Below are 21,213 nucleotides of genomic sequence, written 5' to 3'. Positions count from 1 at the left end.
CAGTTATTGTTAACTGCAGATTAACGAGCATTAAAGACTTCTGAACCGGCTAACTTGCAGTTTAGCTTTCCACTCACTGAATGGGGATAAAATGGTTTTATTGTGTGGCTCTCCAAATGTTACCGGACTGAATGGATCAAATTCTTACAGTGAAAAACTTTATTGATCCTACACCGGGGAAACAAACTGTTAACACAGCTTAAAACTTAAAAATAGAGGTAAAAACCGAACTATAAAACAAATAAAAATACAAATAAAAGCTTTACTTTATCGAGGAACTTTATGCTACACACATTGAAAGAGATCATATACAGATATATGACCATAGTGCATAGATATAAAGATATATACTCTATATAAAGATATAGTATACAATATGATATGAATATAAATAGGATTTATAATCTGAGATAAATAGTGATACATTATGTTCTGATCTGCCGTTGATGGAAGGACCTGCGGTATATAATTATAACAGGTTACTACGTTCATATTTCTGTCCTCTCCACAGACGTTAAACGAGGATTCACAGCTCTGCTCTGATGTTGTAACGCCGTGCTTCGCCTGTTGGGGGCACTGTTGGTCTTAAAGCTCCTGAGAGAAATAAAGTGACAGTTGGAGCTGCTGAATAAACATCAGATGAGACTGATCCATGTCTTCATTATCAGAATCAGAAGCTTTGAATTCAGCAGCTACAGCGTGCGTTAATAAAACACGTACCTGAAGTCATTTAAATGTATCAACAGCCTCCACACTAAAACCACCGAGTGCCCGACGGATGAGGAGCAGGTTTACTGTCGACCTACGCTGTGTTTTATAGAGTCTCCTCACACGTGCAGTCAAACCTGACTAATCAAAATTTCAACCACGACTCTGTTGTTCAAGAGTCTGAAGACTAATTGTGTTTCTTAAAAGGGGAAAATGCCAATAACTTCCCTCCTGTATTTGACATTTTAAACACACTTTTTTTGTTGTTTGAGTCCTTCAGTGACTCTGATGGGGAGAAATCTGTCAGCAGAGCAATATCCTGAACTATCTCTGTAGGGAAATGTTTTTATCATGAGTTTTTGACTGACCTCCGCCCCGTATCTGAGAATCAAATCAAATTACAGATGACTACAGATTTGTTATGAATGTTTTTCCGTTCATGGTGCGCTCTAGTGTGCATTGATGAGCCACAGTATGTTCTTAGAAAACTACACCCAGGAAGTAGACACGTTACTGTCAATTAAAAGTTAATTTGGTCATTCAGCAGCCGTTTTTGTACAGGAATCAGTCAGGTTGCTAGCTAGCTAACTAATGAATCTTCGCTGTGTCACTAAAAGTTGATTTATGGGTGGATGTCATGATATTGCACATTTTGTTTAACAGGAAGAGAAAAAAAATACAAAGAAATAGATTTTAATGTTTACATTCTTTGGCATAAATTGTAAATAGGAGCACAACATGACCACAGACGTAATCTTTAAGGGTTAAATGGTCATTTTTCACTTAATCCGTACTTTAAGAAGGACTTGTACTTGCAGTAGAGTATTTTTACATTAATGTACTGACACTTTTACTACAGCAAATTATACTAATATTTCTTTCACCTCTGAAGAAGAAACGGAATGAATTTGTTGCTCTGGGAAGCAGAGGAGTGTAATGAAATGAGCCTGGCCTGCCTCACAGATCCCATACAGCCCTCCTCTGTGATCAAAGCCAGAGTGCAAATGCCAAGCAACAATAAAGCCTCACAACGCTGCCTTGTGCAGCGGTTCAGGGTCGTACTCAGCGGGTATCTCTGACTCTGCTCTGCCTCGTTTGACAGCGGAGGCTGAGAGTCCTACAGGAAAGACTTTGATTACGGGTAAGGAGAGGAGGTGATTTGCATTCAGTGTCAAAACATTATTTTTAGGACTGTGGTAATGAAGTGTAAGGAGAGGTGGGAGAGCATAAAGACTGCTGCCTTTCTGTCACTATGAGTGTGTGTGTGTTTTATTAGTATCTGTGTCACGTTCATGTTCACACACACTGTTGGATCCGCGTTTCAAAACGTGATGATTCTCTGCTTTAATGCCACAGTTTGCTTTTAGCACATTTGTGGAGAGCCACTCTGCCACATGCTGTCAGTGCTGTAATTACACTCTTTATATAACACACTTATGTAAGTGTAATAATGTGTTTGAATGCCAAATAAAACCCCAGCTTATATGTAGGGAAATTATTTTACCACGAAGCAAGTTTTTGACTGACCTCCGCCCCGTTTCTGAGAGTCAAATGGTATTATTATGTATATTGAAACTGCATTGTAAAGTGAGAATCTGTCAATAAAATAAATACTGTATCTCTGCAGGGAAATATGTAGAGACATACTGTATTTTTACCATGAAGCTTTGACCGACCTCTGCCCCGTATTTGCTATATTTAAGCACAATGCCTGCATGTTTGGCTACATTAACTGCATGATTTAACAGGCTAACAGTATCAGCAGAACAAACCACATCTCTTACTTGTTTCTGGCTTAATTTCTTGATTTTGTTTTATTTTTTACAGTCTGATCTCTGCTCTGAACAGCAAGGTATTCTTAACACAGTTAACACTTCTGGAGTTAAATGTCAGATTGATCTTTATCACAGCAACAACCCACACATTCCCCAAACACCTGTCACACACACCTGTCAATCAACATGCAATGCTGAATGTATAAACACAGTGAGAACTGGACATATGGAGGCAGTTTGTCAACTTTCAGCACCAGACTGTTGAAATGATTTCAGTTTGTCTTCATTTAAATTCCTGTGAGACATTGAGGAGGATTTATTGTCAGAAATGTAAGTGTTTCCCATGTGAAACCAAAAGTTAACAATGGCTCTGAAGTGACGTATGAGTTTTGTCAGGTACATTACGTACATTACAACTTTTAGTAGTTTTTGTGCCTAGACTTAATAAAACTATGACCTTCTCACAATGTTAACCACATAAGCCTTTTTTTGAAAGTGTAACTAGACATTTCACTTTGACCGTGCAGTCCTGCACGAGATAGCTATGGATGCCTATTCAAAATTCGAGAATTTGTTGGAACGTGGTTAATTTTAGAAATGTAATGACCTGTTTTCCAATTCAAAAACTACAAGCCATAAGAACAACAGACAGTCCCTCCAGAAAAACGCGATAATGCGATCGCATAATTCAATGCATAATCAGCCAAAGTCTGCATATTTATGCGGGGGCCACATTTTTCAAATACGCTGCACTTTCGCCGCATAAATTGCCGATTTCCGCGCAAAATATGCAGGGCTTGCATGATTTCATAATCCCCGCATTTTCGTTGCAAAAAAGTCACATATATCTTAGCAGAAAGTTGAAATATGTTGCGTTTACTTCACACAAGAGAAGCCATTTTCCCCTGTTGCGCATGGGAACATTTGGCAATTACGCAACGTGAACATCATCGAAAAGCTGCAAACCCCGCGATGAAGCCATGATGAAGCCTGCAAATCAGTCTCATTTGCCACAAAAATAAGCGCAAAAGACTGCACAAAGATACAGAACTTGTTTGACTCATCAATGTTTTGTAAGTTTGAGCCATGTGTTTATTAAGGTCTGAAATAAAACAAGATAAGAACTTAAATATTCCCAGCACTTTCTGTGATGTAGTATGCTTGCTTATCATAGGAAGTAATAAGAAATGACTCTTTACGTTAAGGTTGTAGCCTAGTGAGAACAGGGTGTTGGGGGAATCACTTTATTTTCTCTTTTTCATCAAACCGCAGTTTTTGCTTGTTCCCGCAATTTTTGAAAGTTCCCGCAATTTCATCGCATAAAATTGCATAAATATTCCGCATATTCCATCGCATTTTTTAAGAAAACGTGCTGCATAATCAAGGATTTTTGCCCGCAACAATCACAAAAAAACTTTTTCTGGAAGTACTGAACAGAGAGTTTGAAGTAGTTTGCCTTGTGATCCAGCAGAGGGCGCTCCACTATCAGCACTATTTAACCTGTCAGTAAACTATCTAGTAACGTTATATTGTTTACTATTAAACTCAACGACACTAGCGAGCGACGCCGCCACGAGTGGACAATCGCGGCACCAAAGCATCTGAGAAGCTTCTGTCGACTTTCCGGCCAATGTGTTCTGCCTCTTTTGCTCTCCACGGATTGTTTATCTGCATGAAAGAAAGCTAGCTGATTGGTCAGTTCGGACTACAAAACAACTACACTTCCGATGTTAACATCTTGGTTTCTTACCTACAGATTCTGCATTCATATGCAGATATCCGATTGTAGAGATTAGCCAAAATCTGTCTTTCGGACCGCAGAGGAAGACTCAACCCGGCTCTATGTTCCATCTGTATCTTTAAATCTTCTTATAAAACGATGTGTCCTTGACAGAGGATGAAAAACAGTAAATTACAAAGTAGAGAAGCAAAATGTACAACTGAAGACTTTCAGTTAGTCCGTCTATCGATACGTTCTAACTTCCTCTCAGCTCCAAGATCATACGTTCAATCTTTTTTGTTACTTTGTCTTTTTCTACTGTTTTATCATATTTTTTCCGTTATTTATAAGGAACATATGTGATACATAACACAAGCTCTATCCACTCTACAATAACGCCACTCTATAATTAATTCAGACACACATTGAATATCACCCGCTGTACTCTATCTGGCTTTATCTGAAAGGAGACTGTACAGAGAATCTATATATTCGTATTCATAAATTAGCAATGTTCCTTGTTCAGACCTCATCCACCCCCCCACTCCTGGACTCCTGCTGGGACTCCGCTGGGATCAGCTCCTCCAGCAGCTCAGAATATCTCTGCATATCACTGCTGCTGCAACCCGCTCAGCTTACTGAGGTTCGGACTGAGAACTGAACAGATGGCTGAAGAAAGTTTACTTTGTGGAAGAAGCACAGAGCTGAAAAGAGTAAGAAAGGCTTGAACATGAGAGCTCAGGGGACTAAACAATCTGGAGGTACGTGAGGTAACGGGCTGCTATAATTCCCATGTTCCCCAGTTCTAGGGTTAGGGGTGGCGGGTTAGTGAACCCTGGGAACATAAATACGCTCCCGTTGTCCTTTGCTCGGCTCAGTGGGAGTGTTTTATGCAGACTCTGGTTTGAAAATGCCTCAGAGACCGGCACAGGTGTTTAGGGGTCGCAGCCCCAAATTACAATATTGTTGCACCAGCTAGCTTAATTGGGGGATGAATAACTGGGAAAAACAGGCGTGTGTCTATATAAACCTAACATACAGTGCAGTTAGCAGCTGGCAGAGCTTAGCGTGTTCAGAGAAGCCACCATGCTGGTGTGTGTTTAAGATTCAGTGCTGGGATCAGTCCACATACAGAAATGTCAGGATGCCGCCAGACTGAGCCGACCGAATGTGACGAATGACACTTTGGTGACTCTCTGTTATCTCTGAATGAAACAGGAGAGAATAATGGACAAAGACTCACGTTTCAGTGTCTGCTGGGTGTTTGCTAGCACGACAACTAAATGAGGGGATAATGTGTCAAACTCAATGTTTGTGGAGCTCTTCTTCATTTCATCAGGACTTATAATTAACAAGCAAATCATGTTTAATTAGGAAAGTATGTAGTAAATAGTTGCCCTTTGTGCCCGTAAAAACTATTTACAGCAAACTAAACTGTGGACAATTAGCCGATAATGAGCCTGATCAGCATCAATTATTAAGGCATCAATCAAACTAATAACTACCAGCAGCAAACGTCAGACCGGCTTATCAGACAGTTAGCTAGTGTTTCTGTAGTTGAGAGATTTCTTAAAGGGAGTTTGGTGCAGGGAGCTTTTAGTTGGATTCAAACTGCTGATATGGATCATTGTTAACGTTTAGTCTCCACTACAGAAACACTAGCTAACTGCTAAAGTCTGATAGTAGGTGTCCAAGGCTTTACTTGTCTTTGAGAGTGAGGGAGTAACAGCAAGAGCTTCTGCTTGAATCCAGTGATTTTCTTTTTATTCTCTGAGCCTGTAGAGATGTGAGTCCCTCAAGACGTTAATTACACAGTTGTTTATCTGAAGAGAGCGAGGGACATCTGACGACAGCAGTGTGCGATGGCGTTCGGTTCTTTATTCCGGTCCAGACCGACAAATGTCAAGTGAAATGTCATCTCTGGACAACAAGACGCCCGCTCAAAGTCTTGTGAATGTTAATACACATCTCATCAACAATCTGTGGTTCGGCAGCCGGTGATCTTTGTACAAATCCTTTAGTTCAGTTCTGTTTCTCGATAAAACGTGATCAACAAACAGCCAGTGAGAGCGGCGCTTCAACGGGAATCAAACGTCCTTTGTCTTGTGACATTTTCTTGATGTCTGACGAGGTGGTTGTGTAACGACAAGCTGAGGACAAAAGAGACTCCTGGTCAAACATCATGAATAAAATAAAGCCTGCTCTTTCAACAAAATACATTATCACAACCTGACACAAACAGATGTAACACACGCTCGTCCGCCTGCCAGAGGAAGAAAGTTGTGCTGAAAGTTCAGGAAGTTTTCGGCCCGGCTCCTGTGACAGAAATTAATTTGTTTTGTTGTTCAGTTGAGCGGCTTCGTTGTATCCGACAGTCCCAGGCCGAGAGCCGTGACAGGGATACACATCCAGTGTGAGCGCCGGTCCGGAGAGAATCAGGGAATTTATTCTTAAAACTTAGTGTGTTTACAAAGAGCCATTCATCACGAGGAGCAGAGACCTGAGAGCACTCGCTTCACTCCCTTTACAAAGTATGCAGTAATGAGTTTCTGTCGGGTAGAGGACGTCGGATGAGTATGGAAGCTAATTTCTGCTAATGTGACAAAAAAAAAAAGATTCTGTAAGTCATTTTAAAGAGAAACTTATCATTATCAATTTTTTGAGATACTAAATCAATATTCTCTCGTTATAATGACTCACAGAATCCTTTATTTCCGTCATAGTGGCAGAAATTAGCCTCCATAGATGAGACAGATGCGTTTGTTGACTGGTGTCACAGATTAAACATGTGTAGCGTCTGATTCAGAATTAGAATCAGATTTATTGCCCGGTAGGGTTTTACACATACGAGGAATTTGTCTTGGTGCAATGGTGCATAAAATATCCAAATCACACAAAAATTACACAAGAATAAAGTATTTTTAAAATATAAATAAATAAAGATAAGAAAGAAGGGAAAAGAAAACTGTACAGAAGACGGGAGTGCATTGATGTAATGCATATATACAGGGTAGGTTTAAGAGTCACTGTCAGTGGGGGATCCGGCCTTGTTAATTCAATTTTCAATTCAATTCAATTCAATTCAATTTTATTTGTATAGCGCCAATTCATAACAGAAGTTATCTCAGGACACTTTTCAAATAGAGCAGGTCTAGACCGAACTCTTTATAACATTAATTACAGAGACCCAACAGTACCACCATGAGCAAGACCTTGGAGACAAGGGCAAGGGGAAACACTGCCTGTTAAAAGGCAGAAACCTAGGACAGATCCTCCGGCTCTAGGTGGGTGGTCGTCTGTCTCGACCAGTTGGGGTGAGAGAGAGAGAGGGCAGAGAGAGAGAGAGAGACAGACAGACAGACAGGTGCACAGCAACAACAGTATTGGCAATGGCAATCTAGCAGGACCATGGCAGGAGGCTCCACCAGGATCGATAAGAACCTGCGAGACGAGAAAGCACAAGAACTCCGGGGAAGAAGTGAAGTTAGTAACATGCATTAATGACGCCAGCGTTAAGAGCTTCTCAACGTCAGCTGTCTTCTGCGGTGCCGGAGATGATGCTGAAGACAGTGACGGCCCCGGGGCCTCTCCAAGGGCTTGTGTGTGTTATGTTGTTGCAGTGGTGTGTTTTTGTTGGCTCCTGATTGTTGGAGCTGGAGACAGCAGCCCTCTGTTATGTAAGCCCCCCCCTCCTGGTAGTAAGGAGGCTCCCCTGCAACCAGTGATACATTTCTGGTAATTTATCCCTCGTGTATGCTTCCCTTATTTAATATGACCTGAGAGTGTAAACCCCACAAAGGCTGTTTGAAATCACAACGTACTGAGCTAACTGTACCGACTGTTCACACTGGAGTTTATTCAAACATACGTCTTCTCTGTATCACATGACCAGCTCTGACTGTGGAGACGGTCCAAGCTGAATGCAAACAGTTCATAAATCAACATTTCCTCTCTCAGTGGATTATTCTCCAGGATCATTTTCAGGCATATAAACATAAGAAAGGAGGAGAGAGGAGCAGTAAGGCTACTGTTTGTATAAGAATAAAGAATGAAGGTAAATATTAATACCACAGATGGAGTCGGCAGCATCAGCAGCTACTGTCGGTTTATTTTACTGAGAAGCAGAAGAGGAGGCTGCTGAGCTCAGGAGGAAGAGGATGGTGCTTTCTTAGCGTTTGTCTCTGGGTGTCAGTTATCTTATGAAGTTTACCTAAAGCAGTGCTTAACTAAACAGGTTAAATACATAAACAGCAGATAGAGATGTTGCTGTTGGCTCCAGTGGACTGTGGGACTGTGGAGGAGTGAGGAGGCCTGTGGCAGGCTGGCAAGAAGCTCGTCCTGGCTGGCTCGCCAACTCCCTCCGCTGGTGCTTCTGGAGCTTCTCAACGCCAAAACGTTTGAGCACTTTCATGATTCACCATCAATTTATGTAAAACTGTCGATATTAGAAATCTATTAGAAATTAGATTACTCGGTTCAGATATTCTCAGCAGTGAATTTTGAGGTGAAATAATACACGAAAATAGTAAAAACAAAACTGGCTAAAACTGCCTCCCAGTCTGCCATTGACCAGTCACAAGAGATGCAATCTATTATGGGGTGGTTGAGAATGTGAAGTAAAGTAAATACACAAAATTCACATACTGCACAGTTGTAACACACTACAGACTTAATTTGACGTCAAACACAGCCAAATAAATGTTTACTACCTTTGTTCTGTATGAAAATGACAGTGTTATAATTCATGTTCCAGGGTGGAAGTCGTATTAACAAAGTAAAGTGTTGCAGGAACATGTTAACATTTCAACCCATGTTTCACACAGACTCCGTGTTTGTAGCTTCTTTGATTGCTTTACGTCCGGCACTCTAAAGCTCTGGTGACAGTGAAGCTGCTATTTTAAGGTATAAAGGTTACATAATGGGACTGTAAAAGAACTTTAACCTAACCTTTAAAACATCATTCTTTCAATAATAACGATCCTCGTTTCCTCCTTCAGGCCGAACAACCAACAGCTGATTGCAGCACTTTAAACCCTTTTCTTTCTCAATTCCAACTTCTTGAAAATAACTTTGCAGAGCGAGCTGCAGATCACAGACGGATGAGCTGTAAACGTGGAGGAAAGTGAAATCTGCGAGGGGAGCCTCTCTGTGCCGCTTTGGTGACAGTTTAATCTCAGGCACCGAATGAAGAAAAATGCTCCCAAAAGTTTCAGGGTGCAATGAATAAATATGAGAACTGACCAGCTGTGACGATGAAAGGGTCAGTTTGTAAATTATAATTCACTAAAATCAGTAAATGACAATGTCAGTGTCACACTGTGTTTAACTTTTGGTTGTTTTTTCAATCTTTATTTATTGATTTCTTTCACGAAAAGCAATGTTATTACATCCATAAGAAACACAAATGGATATATAAGCAATAAGAAAATAAAAAGAAATCCTAATAAAGTATCTTAGGAAATAGTCTCTAAAACTTATTTTCATTAAGATTGATTGATTTCCTTTCATTATTATTTATAGATTCTAAATATAATAGGCTACAAATTTGTGTAAGAATAACTATATAGCACATTTTTAAAACAAAGTTGATGATACACAAAATGTAATTAAACATTAAAAATACAGACCACCACAATACAACAATAAGAGCCGAATAGAAGCCATAAAAATAAAATAGATATAATGAAGTAAAAAGACAACATCACATTATAGACAAGTCTATGAAAATGGACGTATTTTTTCTTGTAGATAAGCCAAGCAGGGAAATAAATCTTTAAAACAATGTAGATGTGCAGCTTCCACTGAAGTGGAGTCGAGGGTTGAGAGAGAAGAGATTATTGTTGCTGATAGGAGTTCTAAATTGGTAGTAAGTGACTTTGAAATTGGATCCGTATTTTGAAAGTAAAATAGGGTTCAAGGACCTTCTGGATTTTAAGGGGTTGTTTCAACAGACCCTTCAGTCTCTGATAAACAGCAACCAAACAGCTGATAGAGGATGGAAAAGAAAACACTGAAGAAGCCTTATTATTACTTTTCATTTATGATTGTAAATAATCTGCACAAATTTCATCCAAATCTCTGGTTTTACACAAACTTCCTGCAGCTGTTCTGTCCTGTTATTGTTCAATATAATGTGAAATATTCAGTTTATCCACTGATAGAAAAGGAACCAGTGCTGATGGACTTCTCTCTCTGACACAGATCATTCAGTGGTTGAACAGATCAGAGATCAGATAAAAACAACAATAGCACATCAGTTTCTGTGTGGTTGTTTGTGTTGGGCTGCTTTCTTACTGTCGCTTTATTTGTGACAAGAAGAATAACGTCTTATCTTCGTGGTCACTTCGGCTGCCATTGTGACCGACAGACAGACAGTTTCCTCACGTCACTGACTGATGTAGTTATACTTTGTGTTTTCTGCTGTGCGTGTATTGTCAAATTTCTAAAGATGTTTTCATAATTTGTTTGTGATGTGTCAGCGACTCGTTCTGGGGGTTCAGAACCTGGACGAGCCCCCATTTGTTCTGCTTGTAAGAGATGGGGGCCCGTCCGGTTCTTGACGGCAGTGGTTGACTGCATTAAAAATGGGGAATATTTGAAACTAAAAAGGTGCAAGCGGGTAACCTGACAAACCACCGTAGCTCCTTTAAGAACAGCAGAGCCGGATGGGTGGCATAGATAAATCCCGATTTTATCATTCAAAGTTTAATTAAAGCCCTCATTTCTGCTAGCCATTCAGCATAGCAGGAGCACAGCTGCTGATAGTCAGAGCTAACAGAGCTAACCAGCCACCACCAGCTGCTGTCAGACACAGAGTCCCCGCTGGAGCTTTTAAAGTCACTAGAAGCACATTCATGCTGAAAAAGTTCCTGTGTGGTTCCTGAGTTGTGACGTTAGCTAAGGTAGTGGCTCAGATAGGCTAACTCTGAGGGGGAATGTCGAGCGAACGGCTACGTAGCAGACCACAGTGTGATTAGTCGAGATGTTGGTTTTATAGCAGCAGGGTTTGGTTGGTGACGTCATCTGCCTTCAGATCAGCCAATAGCAAAATTAAATTGCAATAGGCGATTTCAGCCAGCAGAGGGCGCTAGCTGTGCATTTTTATAGCTAAATATCTAGAATTCAAATGCTTTTAACTAAAATGTCCAGAGTGGTTTGGGGATTTAGTTACTCTTTAAGAAATATTGCCAAGGTACGGAGCTTTTTATTGCAGATGGATTTGTTCACACTTTAATTTCCAGTCAGCTGTACCATGCTGCTCAACTACTGCTACTCCTGAATGCAGCAGCTAGAGCTTTAAGTAGAAACACCTCGTTACACTGGATCCTGATACATTTCCGAATTGGATTTTAATACATATTTTTAATGCTTGTTTTCAAAGCACAAAACTGTCTCTAGTGTTTCTGCTCCGGACTACTAGATCTTGATTTCAATGATTTCTGCGTTATTTGATATATAACAAATATAAAGAAGGCTCGTTGCTCTATATCAGTGTTTCTCCAATGGGGGTACCCCTAGGGGTATTGTGGGGTGCTGCAGGGGGTACGTGGGATTTTTTATTTTTTGTTAATTAAAAAGAATATAAGTAATGCATGATTCCTAAAATTATTATACTACAATAACTTCAGTAAAAAATGTTGATGTGAGTTTGATAAACCACATTTTATGTTCATTTTTAATGCAATCAGCTGCTGTACGCTGTCAGTGGCCCTGAAACCTCTGGAAATACTTCAGTGCACTCAATTGAATTGAATTGCGTTTTTGCATGATAAAGCGGTTAGCTAACGGCAGCTACATTAGCAGTTAGCGGAGGACGTCAGAGGGAAAACCAGATAATATTCTCTCCATAAAATCTGATCCAGTTTCACCCAAATCTCTGATAAAGTTGAGTTTGTACAGTAATCAGTGAGCTCCACTAGGTAGCTAGCTCACTAATGAGTCTTCGCTCTGTGTTGCTAACAGTTGAAGATTGATTGTCGGGTGAATGTTTGATATTATTGGTTGAAATCAGTTCATGCTGACGTAAACACACATCACATTGTGTTTTACAGGAAGACACATTGATTGATTATTGATATAAAAATACAAATAAATTAAGTTTTTGTGAACGTTAAATAAGGGAACAATATAACTGATGATGAGATATTAAAGAGTTAAAAAAACATTTTCTTCCCTGGACTTTCAGTTTTGGTGTGTTGAGCTCTCTGGGCCGCCGTAGAAATGAGTCTGCTGTGTATTATTAGCAGAGTGAGTCTCAGAGGACTTCATATCGTTTAAATTAAAATCTGTTGATGGTACAAACTCAAGATTTATTTTCCCCATTGAAATGCAAATGTGTAATTCTTGGTTCAATAATTTTGCCTCCATAAACACAGAGAGGACATCCATTTATTCTGAAGCAACTTTCAGCAGAGGACCTCATAAAACTGTTCAGTTTACAGTAAAATCCTTTTAATTATGGGAAGATTAATTTAAAAATGAGAAACAGATCAATTCAGAGGGCAACAGATATCTCCCTGTTTTTAAAAGTGAAATATTTGCCTCAGTCTGAAATTCTAGTCACGTATCAGAAACTTCACCACAGAGCGAGTCTCAGAGGACTTCACAAGGACGAGTGGATGTGAGAGATAAACAACAGCTAATCACACAATAAAATGATTTAGTGATTGATTTTCTTCCCCCATGAGCACTAGAGGCGATCTCAGTGTCTCCTTTTATATTTCTCATATCAGTTAAATATCACACATGCAGAATACATAATGAGTCAAACACAGCTTATTGTGAGACACTGCAGAGGAAACGCTCGTGTGTTACTGTGACTGATACTTCCTACAGCCCTCGCTACTTCAGGCTGCGGCCGTCAGTACACGAGTCCTATCGTTCAATTAAACCGTGGTATTGATTTGGGGATAATTACGTGGCTGAGAGCTAGCTGGTCTTGTCAGTAAATATACTGTCAGATTATATTTACTAATATTATATTTGACTTTTAATGTGGCTAGCATTACGTCAGCTCTCTGTCTCGTAGCGTAGCATTAGCTCTCTCTTGTAGGAAGGAAGGAAGGTGTTAGCAGGGAAATGGAGTTATGGCTTGTAAAAAACTTTATTTATTTAAAAGCACATTAAAAATATAATAAAAATAAAATAATGATCTTATTATTTTTTCTTTGGTGACTGTGGTATAAGCGGGATAATGCCCTTCGAGGTGTTCATTATCATGAATTAATGGATGATGTGGAGGCCAGAACCACATTAATATTATTTAACCAGCCAATAGAATTAAAGCCACTATTAAAATCAGCAGGAGACGGTGATTAATGCCTCCACTCAGTTAAAATCGTTACGTCTGATCGTTTGCTAACGTTGAGATGCATTTTGCTGCGGTGACAGACGGCCCTTCTGTGCTCAGGAGGAAAGAAAAAGGCTTTTAAAGTGGGATATCTCACTCCTTCAGGTGGCAAATGTCCATCAGACTGAGCCCCAAACGGAGGAAGGTCATTCTGTGGAGTGCGAGAAAAATATATCAGAATGGACTGCTGGGAAAATGAGCTTAAATATCTCATCCTGTCAGGTAGGACATACAACAATGGAGGGCCCGGAGGATAGAAGTGAAGGTTTATAGCAATTTAACCACCTGACAGAAGGAGCTGGAGTCCTTTAATAGGTTCCTATGTTTCAGGACAACCTTAAATACGACTTTATCCAAGCACTCATATATAGAGCTTTGTGTAATTATTTAATTATACTATACTTACGCTTTACCTCTGCACTCAACTGCATATCAGAAGGGTTAGAGAGAGACGAAATAAGGACGACTTTAAGGGCAGATTCACATTTATTTTTATATAAACAAGCAACAAACAAACAAACATAATTAACCCCACCTGTGTTGATTATTAAATTACCAGAATACACGCTGATGAAGGCCGTAACGTTAATGTTGCAGCAAGCTATCGTAACCTAACAGATCGTAGTATAGTTAGCTGCTCACACTTCGGGTAACGCTAGCATTAACTCCGCTGTCCAGTTCAAGACACCAGGATTGTTTTTAATGTTGAAGTTGACTCACATTCAATAACTTTACTCACGTGTCCTAAAAATGCTAAAAGTGTCCAGAGACACTACGTCCTATAAAGGTGGATCATAGGTTTTTAATGAGACGTGTGTTATGTGATGAAGCCTGCGAGGGGAACATCTCTGGAGTCCATCAGAGACTCTTCAGAAGCTCTTATAAATACAGTCCCGTCCCCTCCGGCTCGGCCAGTAAACTCTTATTAAATATGAAGTATGTCACTTCGTTAGCTCCGAGTCGGCTGCAGCTGCTGACTGTTATTGTGCCGTGGGCCTTTTCCACACCCACAGCAGCTCACAGGAGATTTTCCCGGGTGTTGTTTGTGTCCTCGGAGCGCCACCGAGCTCCGTCGTTTCGCCCGCGGATACACAACCCCGGCACACGGCGACTCGACTCACAGCAGCTTAATCTTTAACCTTTATTCAGCGAGTGACAGCTTCCTCCTCCTCGCTCAGAGCGGGTCCCGCTGCTCGCTTCACGTCACATCTGAGATTATTTGTGTTTCCTTTCACTTCCTGTAAATCCTCCTCGCTGTTTCTCACACTGAGACGAACGAACGGTGACAGACCGCCGCTCCTCACCTCCCCGTGGTGTCGTAACACCGGAGTGACAGGATATAAAATCTGCTGTGCATCTGATTTCTCCTCTCAGCTCTCCGTCTTTAAAGTCCCACAATGACAGGATTTAAGTTTAAGGGTCATTCTGCCAAATCTGCTCCTTCTCCATCATTTAAAACATTAATAAAAAACCACCTGTAACACTAAAGGAACAGGATTATAGCTCGTCCCTAAGTTACATCAGACGTTAGTTGGCTTTCGACCTGTATTCAGCGGTTTTGGTGAAACTGGATCAGATTTTATGGAGAAAATATTTCCTGGTTTTCCCTCTGACCTCCGGCTGCTCAGCTTCAACTCTCTCTATCTGCCGTTAGCGGGCGACAGAACCGGGCTCAGCAGCCGGACCGGGATCGAACACAGCCTCCGAGACCGACAGGGGATAACGTTACAGTACCGAGGTCGTTTAATTGATAAATAGCCAACAGCTAACTGCCAGTAGCCGAACAATATCAATCAATCACTAACTGTCGACTGTCGAAACACGTAAATATGAGAAAGCAAACTTCTCTCTGATTTCTGTTTCTGAAGCTTCCACCTAAAGAAACATCCGCACACATTTGACCTGTTTTTAATTATTTATGTTCATTACTGAATCAGAAATTAAAAAAGAAAACCCTTGGGGATGAATAAAGTATCTATCTAATCTAATCTTTAATAAACAATATCTAACGCTTATTTATTCAATATCCCAAACAGAGTGTGTTAATGTGTCATTAAACATGTGTGAAGAAGATCTTTAAAAAGATGACAGGTGATTGATCTGACATTAAAGCTGCTCTAATTGATATTTATTTGATATAATCAATAGATGAAGTGAGCGTGTATAACGTGAAATAGGTCGTTTGTTTGTCAGCTCATTGTTTTGTAGGAACAAACACACATTTTTAATTATACAGACGATGGAAACGACCAAGAAATGGTTATAATAATAATATAATCTCACGTTTGCTACTGTTGGACAGAGAGTCTTTATGCTAAGCTAAGCTAACCAGCTGCTGACTAAAGCTTACACACAGTAAAGAGTGATATCAGTCTGAATTGTGTGTTTCTGTAGAACTGAGCCTTTAAATAATAAAGATATATATTATTATATATATTTATAAATATTTTTAAGGTAAAAACATGCAGCTGTGGTTTACAGAACTTTAGTGTCATAAATACAGAAGAACTTTTTCTACTATTGTGATAAAATTATATTAGTACTGTTGACTTTCTGGTCAAAGTTGAGTTTTATTCCATATTTTACTTTAAACTTTAAGTTTTTACAATCAGAAGAAACATTTGCCTCATGAAAACACCACATGAATGCTGGTGAGAAATTTCTGTACAATTTACAGTCTGTAATATATAAAATATATACTTTATTTCTATATAAATGTCATATTAATAAAGGTTTTTACCATGAGATATGATTACTGAATTACTATATTAAACTGTATTTAATGTTTTTAAAGTTTACGGCCTTTTACTTTAAGAGTTTTTTACTGTAAAATCTACATTCATATTTTACAGTGTATATATATTAAATCCAGCTATACTTCTGTTTGTGCCCCCCCCCCTTTCCCCCTTTCTAGCTGAGAGCCTCATCAGGCTTCATTTGAACCACTTTTGTACATCTATCAGGTTTTTGATGTTTGTTCCTATATCTTGAGATCGCCATGGTAACCAGCACGGCATGGTATTCGGTTCAAAGGCTCGGATGAGAAAGGTACCGAGGACTCTTTAATGCTGTCGATCCACAGATGGGAAGAAAGGCTCTCAGAGGGCCACGTTTCTCCTTCAGTCAGCAAAACCTGAAACACCCACTCGAATTTAATTTCACTAAATGAAAATAGAAATAATTAGTTGGGGTTTAACGATCGAACGAAACAAAAAAATGCAATTAGAGCTTAAAAAGCAACAACATTAAGACGAGTGGAAAAGGGCACTTAGAGCTATTAAAGCATCCAAAATAAAATGTATACAGCACAACGCCTTAATAGACTCAATAATAACAACAACAGAGCAATAAAAGTGTTCATTAGCTGAAAACTAAAAAGAAGAAAAGCAGTTTTATAGTAAGTCTGTTTTAACATTTAGATCAAAGCAGTAATTACACAATAAATTATTAAAACATGCCCCCAATATATTTAATTTGCATCATAACTCTACTGCTGTTTCTGCCTGTGGTTTGAAAATAACTGACAATTATATTTATTCGTACAACCGACACCAGACCCACACCGCGCAGCCAGGACACAGACAGCTGGAGAACCCTAGCTTAGCTTAGCTACAGTTAGCTAACTGGATGCACCTCCCTCACATCACTCTTGGCTAGCAGAAAGCTATCATTAGCTTTGTACCGCTACATCATTTATTGTTGGCTAACATCAACACTGTTTGTCAGAATACAGAAGTTAGCATCATGGACTACGTTAGCTGGGGAATTCAATTCAATTCAATTTTATTTGTATAGCGCCAATTCATAACAGAAGTTATCTCAGGACACTTTTCAAATAGAGCAGGTCTAGACCGAACTCTTTATAACATTAATTACAGAGACCCAACAGTACCACCATGAGCAAGCACTTGGAGACAAGGGCAAGGAAAAACTGCCTGTTAAAAGGCAGAAACCTAGGACAGATCCTCCGGCTCTAGGTGGGTGGTCGTCTGTCTCGACCAGTTGGGGTGAGAGAGAGAGAGAGAGAGAGAGAGAGACAGACAGACAGACAGGTGCACAGCAACAACAGTATTGGCAATGGCAGTCAAGCAGGACCATGGCAGGAGGCTCCACCAGGATCCATGAGAACCTGCGAGACGAGAAAGCACAAGAACTCCGGGGAAGAAGTGAAGTTAGTAACATGCATTAATGGAACATGAATGAGTGCAGAAAGAGAGAGGAAGAGAGGAGCTCAGTGCACCATGGGAAATCCCCCGATAGTCTAGGCCTATAGCAGCATAACTAAGGGATGGTTCAGGACTCACCTGATCCAGCCCTAACTATAAGCTTTATCAAAGAGGAATGTCTTAAGCCTACTCTTGAATGTGGTGAGGGTGTCTGCCTCCCGAACCACAACTGGAAGCTGGTTCCACAGGAGAGGAGCTTGGTAACTGAAGGCTCTGGCTCCTGTTCTACTTTTAGAGACTATAGGAACCACAAGTAGCCCAGCATTCAGAGAACGTAGTGTTCTAGAGGGGTAATAGGGTACTATGAACAAGAATTTTGTTCTTTTCTGAGTTTAACATCAGAAAATTGCAGCTCATCCAGGATTTTATGTCCTTAAGACATGTTTGTAATTTAGATAATTGGGGAAGCTAACGTTAGCCAACTGACAAATCCACTCAGATAATATTTTGCTAGCGATAATGTTAAGTAAACCAGCCACATTGAATAACGTTAGCAAAATCAGACCCAGCAATCTGGATGAAGCTAGCTGACAGTATTTTGCTACATGAACAACCAAGCTGTTGGACTCTGTGTTGGACTCTGTGTTGTGGACTCTGTGTTGGACTCTGTGTTGTGGACTCTGTGTTGTGGACTCTGTGTTGGACTCTGTGTTGTGGACTCTGTGTTGGACTCTGTGTTGTGGACTCTGTGTTGGACTCTGTGTTGTGGACTCTGTGTTGTGGACTCTGTGTTGTGGACTCTGTGTTGGACTCTGTGTTGGACTCCTCCAAAACGGCGGCTCGGCCGGAACATTAGTGGTGCGACTTTTCTAAACGTTTGACCAAACAGTTTGCCGATAAATCTCCAAAAACCGGTCCATGAAAATGAATGGGTGTGTGTTGGTAGAATGTTCACAGCTAGAGTGTGTGACTTTATCACTAGAGTGGAGAGAGAGAGAGAAACATTTGTCGAAAAATTAATTTGTAAACTGCTCTCAAGGCCACAAATGTCACTCTACAGAAATAATGTATAGATAGAAACGTAGGTAAATCCGTTGGGGTCGCAGTGATACCACTGCTGAAGCTGTCAGACAAATAGTTTTGGCGGGAGACGCACTGATGCGCCAGCAACACCCTCTCATGGCCCCATCTACTCCCATGTTAATTGGAAATTAGAAATTCTGAAAGGAGCTCGTTGAACCTCTTCTTCCTCAATTTCCCGAGGTCACATTTTTTAACTTTAGCCACTGAAACTCAGCAGTCCTATAGTCAACAAGATGACGATGCTGACAGTCTTTTCGGTTTTCATTTCGGTTGTTTTTTGGTCATTCCTGGCCAATGGTTCGAGGGGATTCATTTTGAGATTTTCTGTCTCTCAGGAGTCAGAGACAGAGAGAAAGCCTGCAGCTGCTGTGGCCTCCCCTGGTTGCCACGACAACCAAAGCCTGCCTCTCACAGCCACACACACACACACAGCTAGCTACAGAGGAGTGTTTAAGGTATTAATATTGTGCCAGAGCCAGGCACACTCAAAGTTTCTTTCTCTAAAATAACATTATACATAAAATTAAAAAACATTAAAGCTACCTACGGCCTAAAAAGACTTTTATTTTACATTTAGTCTCCTTCAGGTAAATGCTGTTTATTAATGTCAGACTAGCTACTCAACATTACAAAACGATAAGCTGCCACATCTGGGAAGCTCAACAGACAACAGGCGTAGGATAGCCTACTTACATTGTTTGTTTTTTGAAAAAACGCTCTGATTGTTTTTTGTTTCTTCATTGAATTGAAATCACCCGCTCTGTCATAGTAGACAATGGTCTGATCACCGCGACAGGCACAGGCGCAGCTACCAGTTCCTCTTTAGGACCCTGGGGAGTGAGAGTCGTGCCTTATGGTGTGTTCAATTTACACTGAAAGTCGGAACTTGGAGCTCGGAACAACGTAACCCCAAAGTTGAGTACTCCCAGCACTTCCCAGCCTCACAAACGTACAACAAAACATGTAACTACTGTTTACGGGAGTAGCAGATAGCATGAATTCTATGTCTGGCTGGTGAGATTAATCTGACTTTCCGAGTTGGAGATCCGACTTCACAGGGGGGGGTTCTGATTAAAATTCTGACTTGGAGCTCGGAAATTCCGACATTTGGGCACAACTGGAACGCACCATTAGTTGCAGCACACAAACGCCGGGCTCTCAATGCGCGCTGCAATGTAAATTAGTTTAACTAACGGAACATTAATCCTCCGTTTTATCGGTGATGTTTGTCGCCTTATGTAGGGACAGTGGGGGGGTCACTATGAATCGGGGGGGGTCATATCACCCCCGTCCCTAGTGCCATCTGCGTGCATGGACCCACCGGATGGGACCACGAGAGTCGTCCTCGTGGTTCCCGCTGTGTTGGACTCACTCTGACTTTAAAAGAGATGTTCAGTGAAGTGGCAGGTGTGTCACACTGTTGGAGCAGAGTAATCAATCATTAATATAATTCAGTGTCGGATTAGAGTGCCCTCCATCCCTCTGATTGATTGATCACATGGGTGTTTCAGCTGCAGCGGGGAGCTCGAGCGGCCTCGCTCTGCAGCACCTGATAAGATGTTCAGATTTCACGAGTCATTAAAAACCCATCTGAGTGTAACATGCAGTGATTGTAGAGGTGGAGAGAAAACACAGCAGCTACAAACCGCAGGAAACAGATGGTTTGGATCACAGCCGGCAGACCTCAAGTTATCTGGATACAACAAGAAATATTAAAAACTGTAAAAACAGTAGTTTTACATTTTGAGAGATAATTTGTGACTGAAGGAGATTACAAACTGTTTCATTCTCACATCCAGCGAGTTCATCTGAAGTCACACAAACAAACTAAAGCAACTCCAGCTTTCTGTGGGCTCTGAAGAGAACATAGAGCAGTATATAGGAACCCCTTTAATATCATTTAGTAAACTCAATTAGGGACATATAATAAATAAATAACAAATAATGAACTCAGTAGCTGCAGGAAGTTTGTGTAAAACGAACTTTTTATACAATTCTCTGCTTGTAACAATCATAAACAATCATATTTGTTTGTTAAATAAAGTGTTTTCTTGTCCTTGACACTTGGCCATTGAACCAAACACTGAAATAAAGAAAGATTGGGTTTTACTTTACAGTATAAGTTTTTTAGGCACTTTAAAATCAGAAAGGCTTTCCCTGGTTTTAATCCAGCGTTCGACACAGAATTTAAATTTTAAATAAAAAAAAATTTCAGGAAAGTTTAAAGCGATAACTCACCTCCTCCTCCTCCATGTTTAATTCCTCCTCATTTACAAAAAGTAAAAACGGGACACAAGGAGCAGATTGAGCTTCAGCTTCGTTAGCGGTTTTAAAATGAGGAGAGAAAGATCAGAGGTTAGAGGAGAGGAAACGAGGAAGAGGAGGAGGAGGGGAGGTTGCTAGAGAAGGAGG

The sequence above is a fragment of the Dicentrarchus labrax genome, unplaced genomic scaffold (assembly GCF_905237075.1).
Source record: "Dicentrarchus labrax unplaced genomic scaffold, dlabrax2021, whole genome shotgun sequence".
In the NCBI taxonomy this organism is placed as follows: domain Eukaryota; kingdom Metazoa; phylum Chordata; class Actinopteri; family Moronidae; genus Dicentrarchus; species Dicentrarchus labrax.
Note: the sequence above shows the minus strand (reverse complement) of the source record.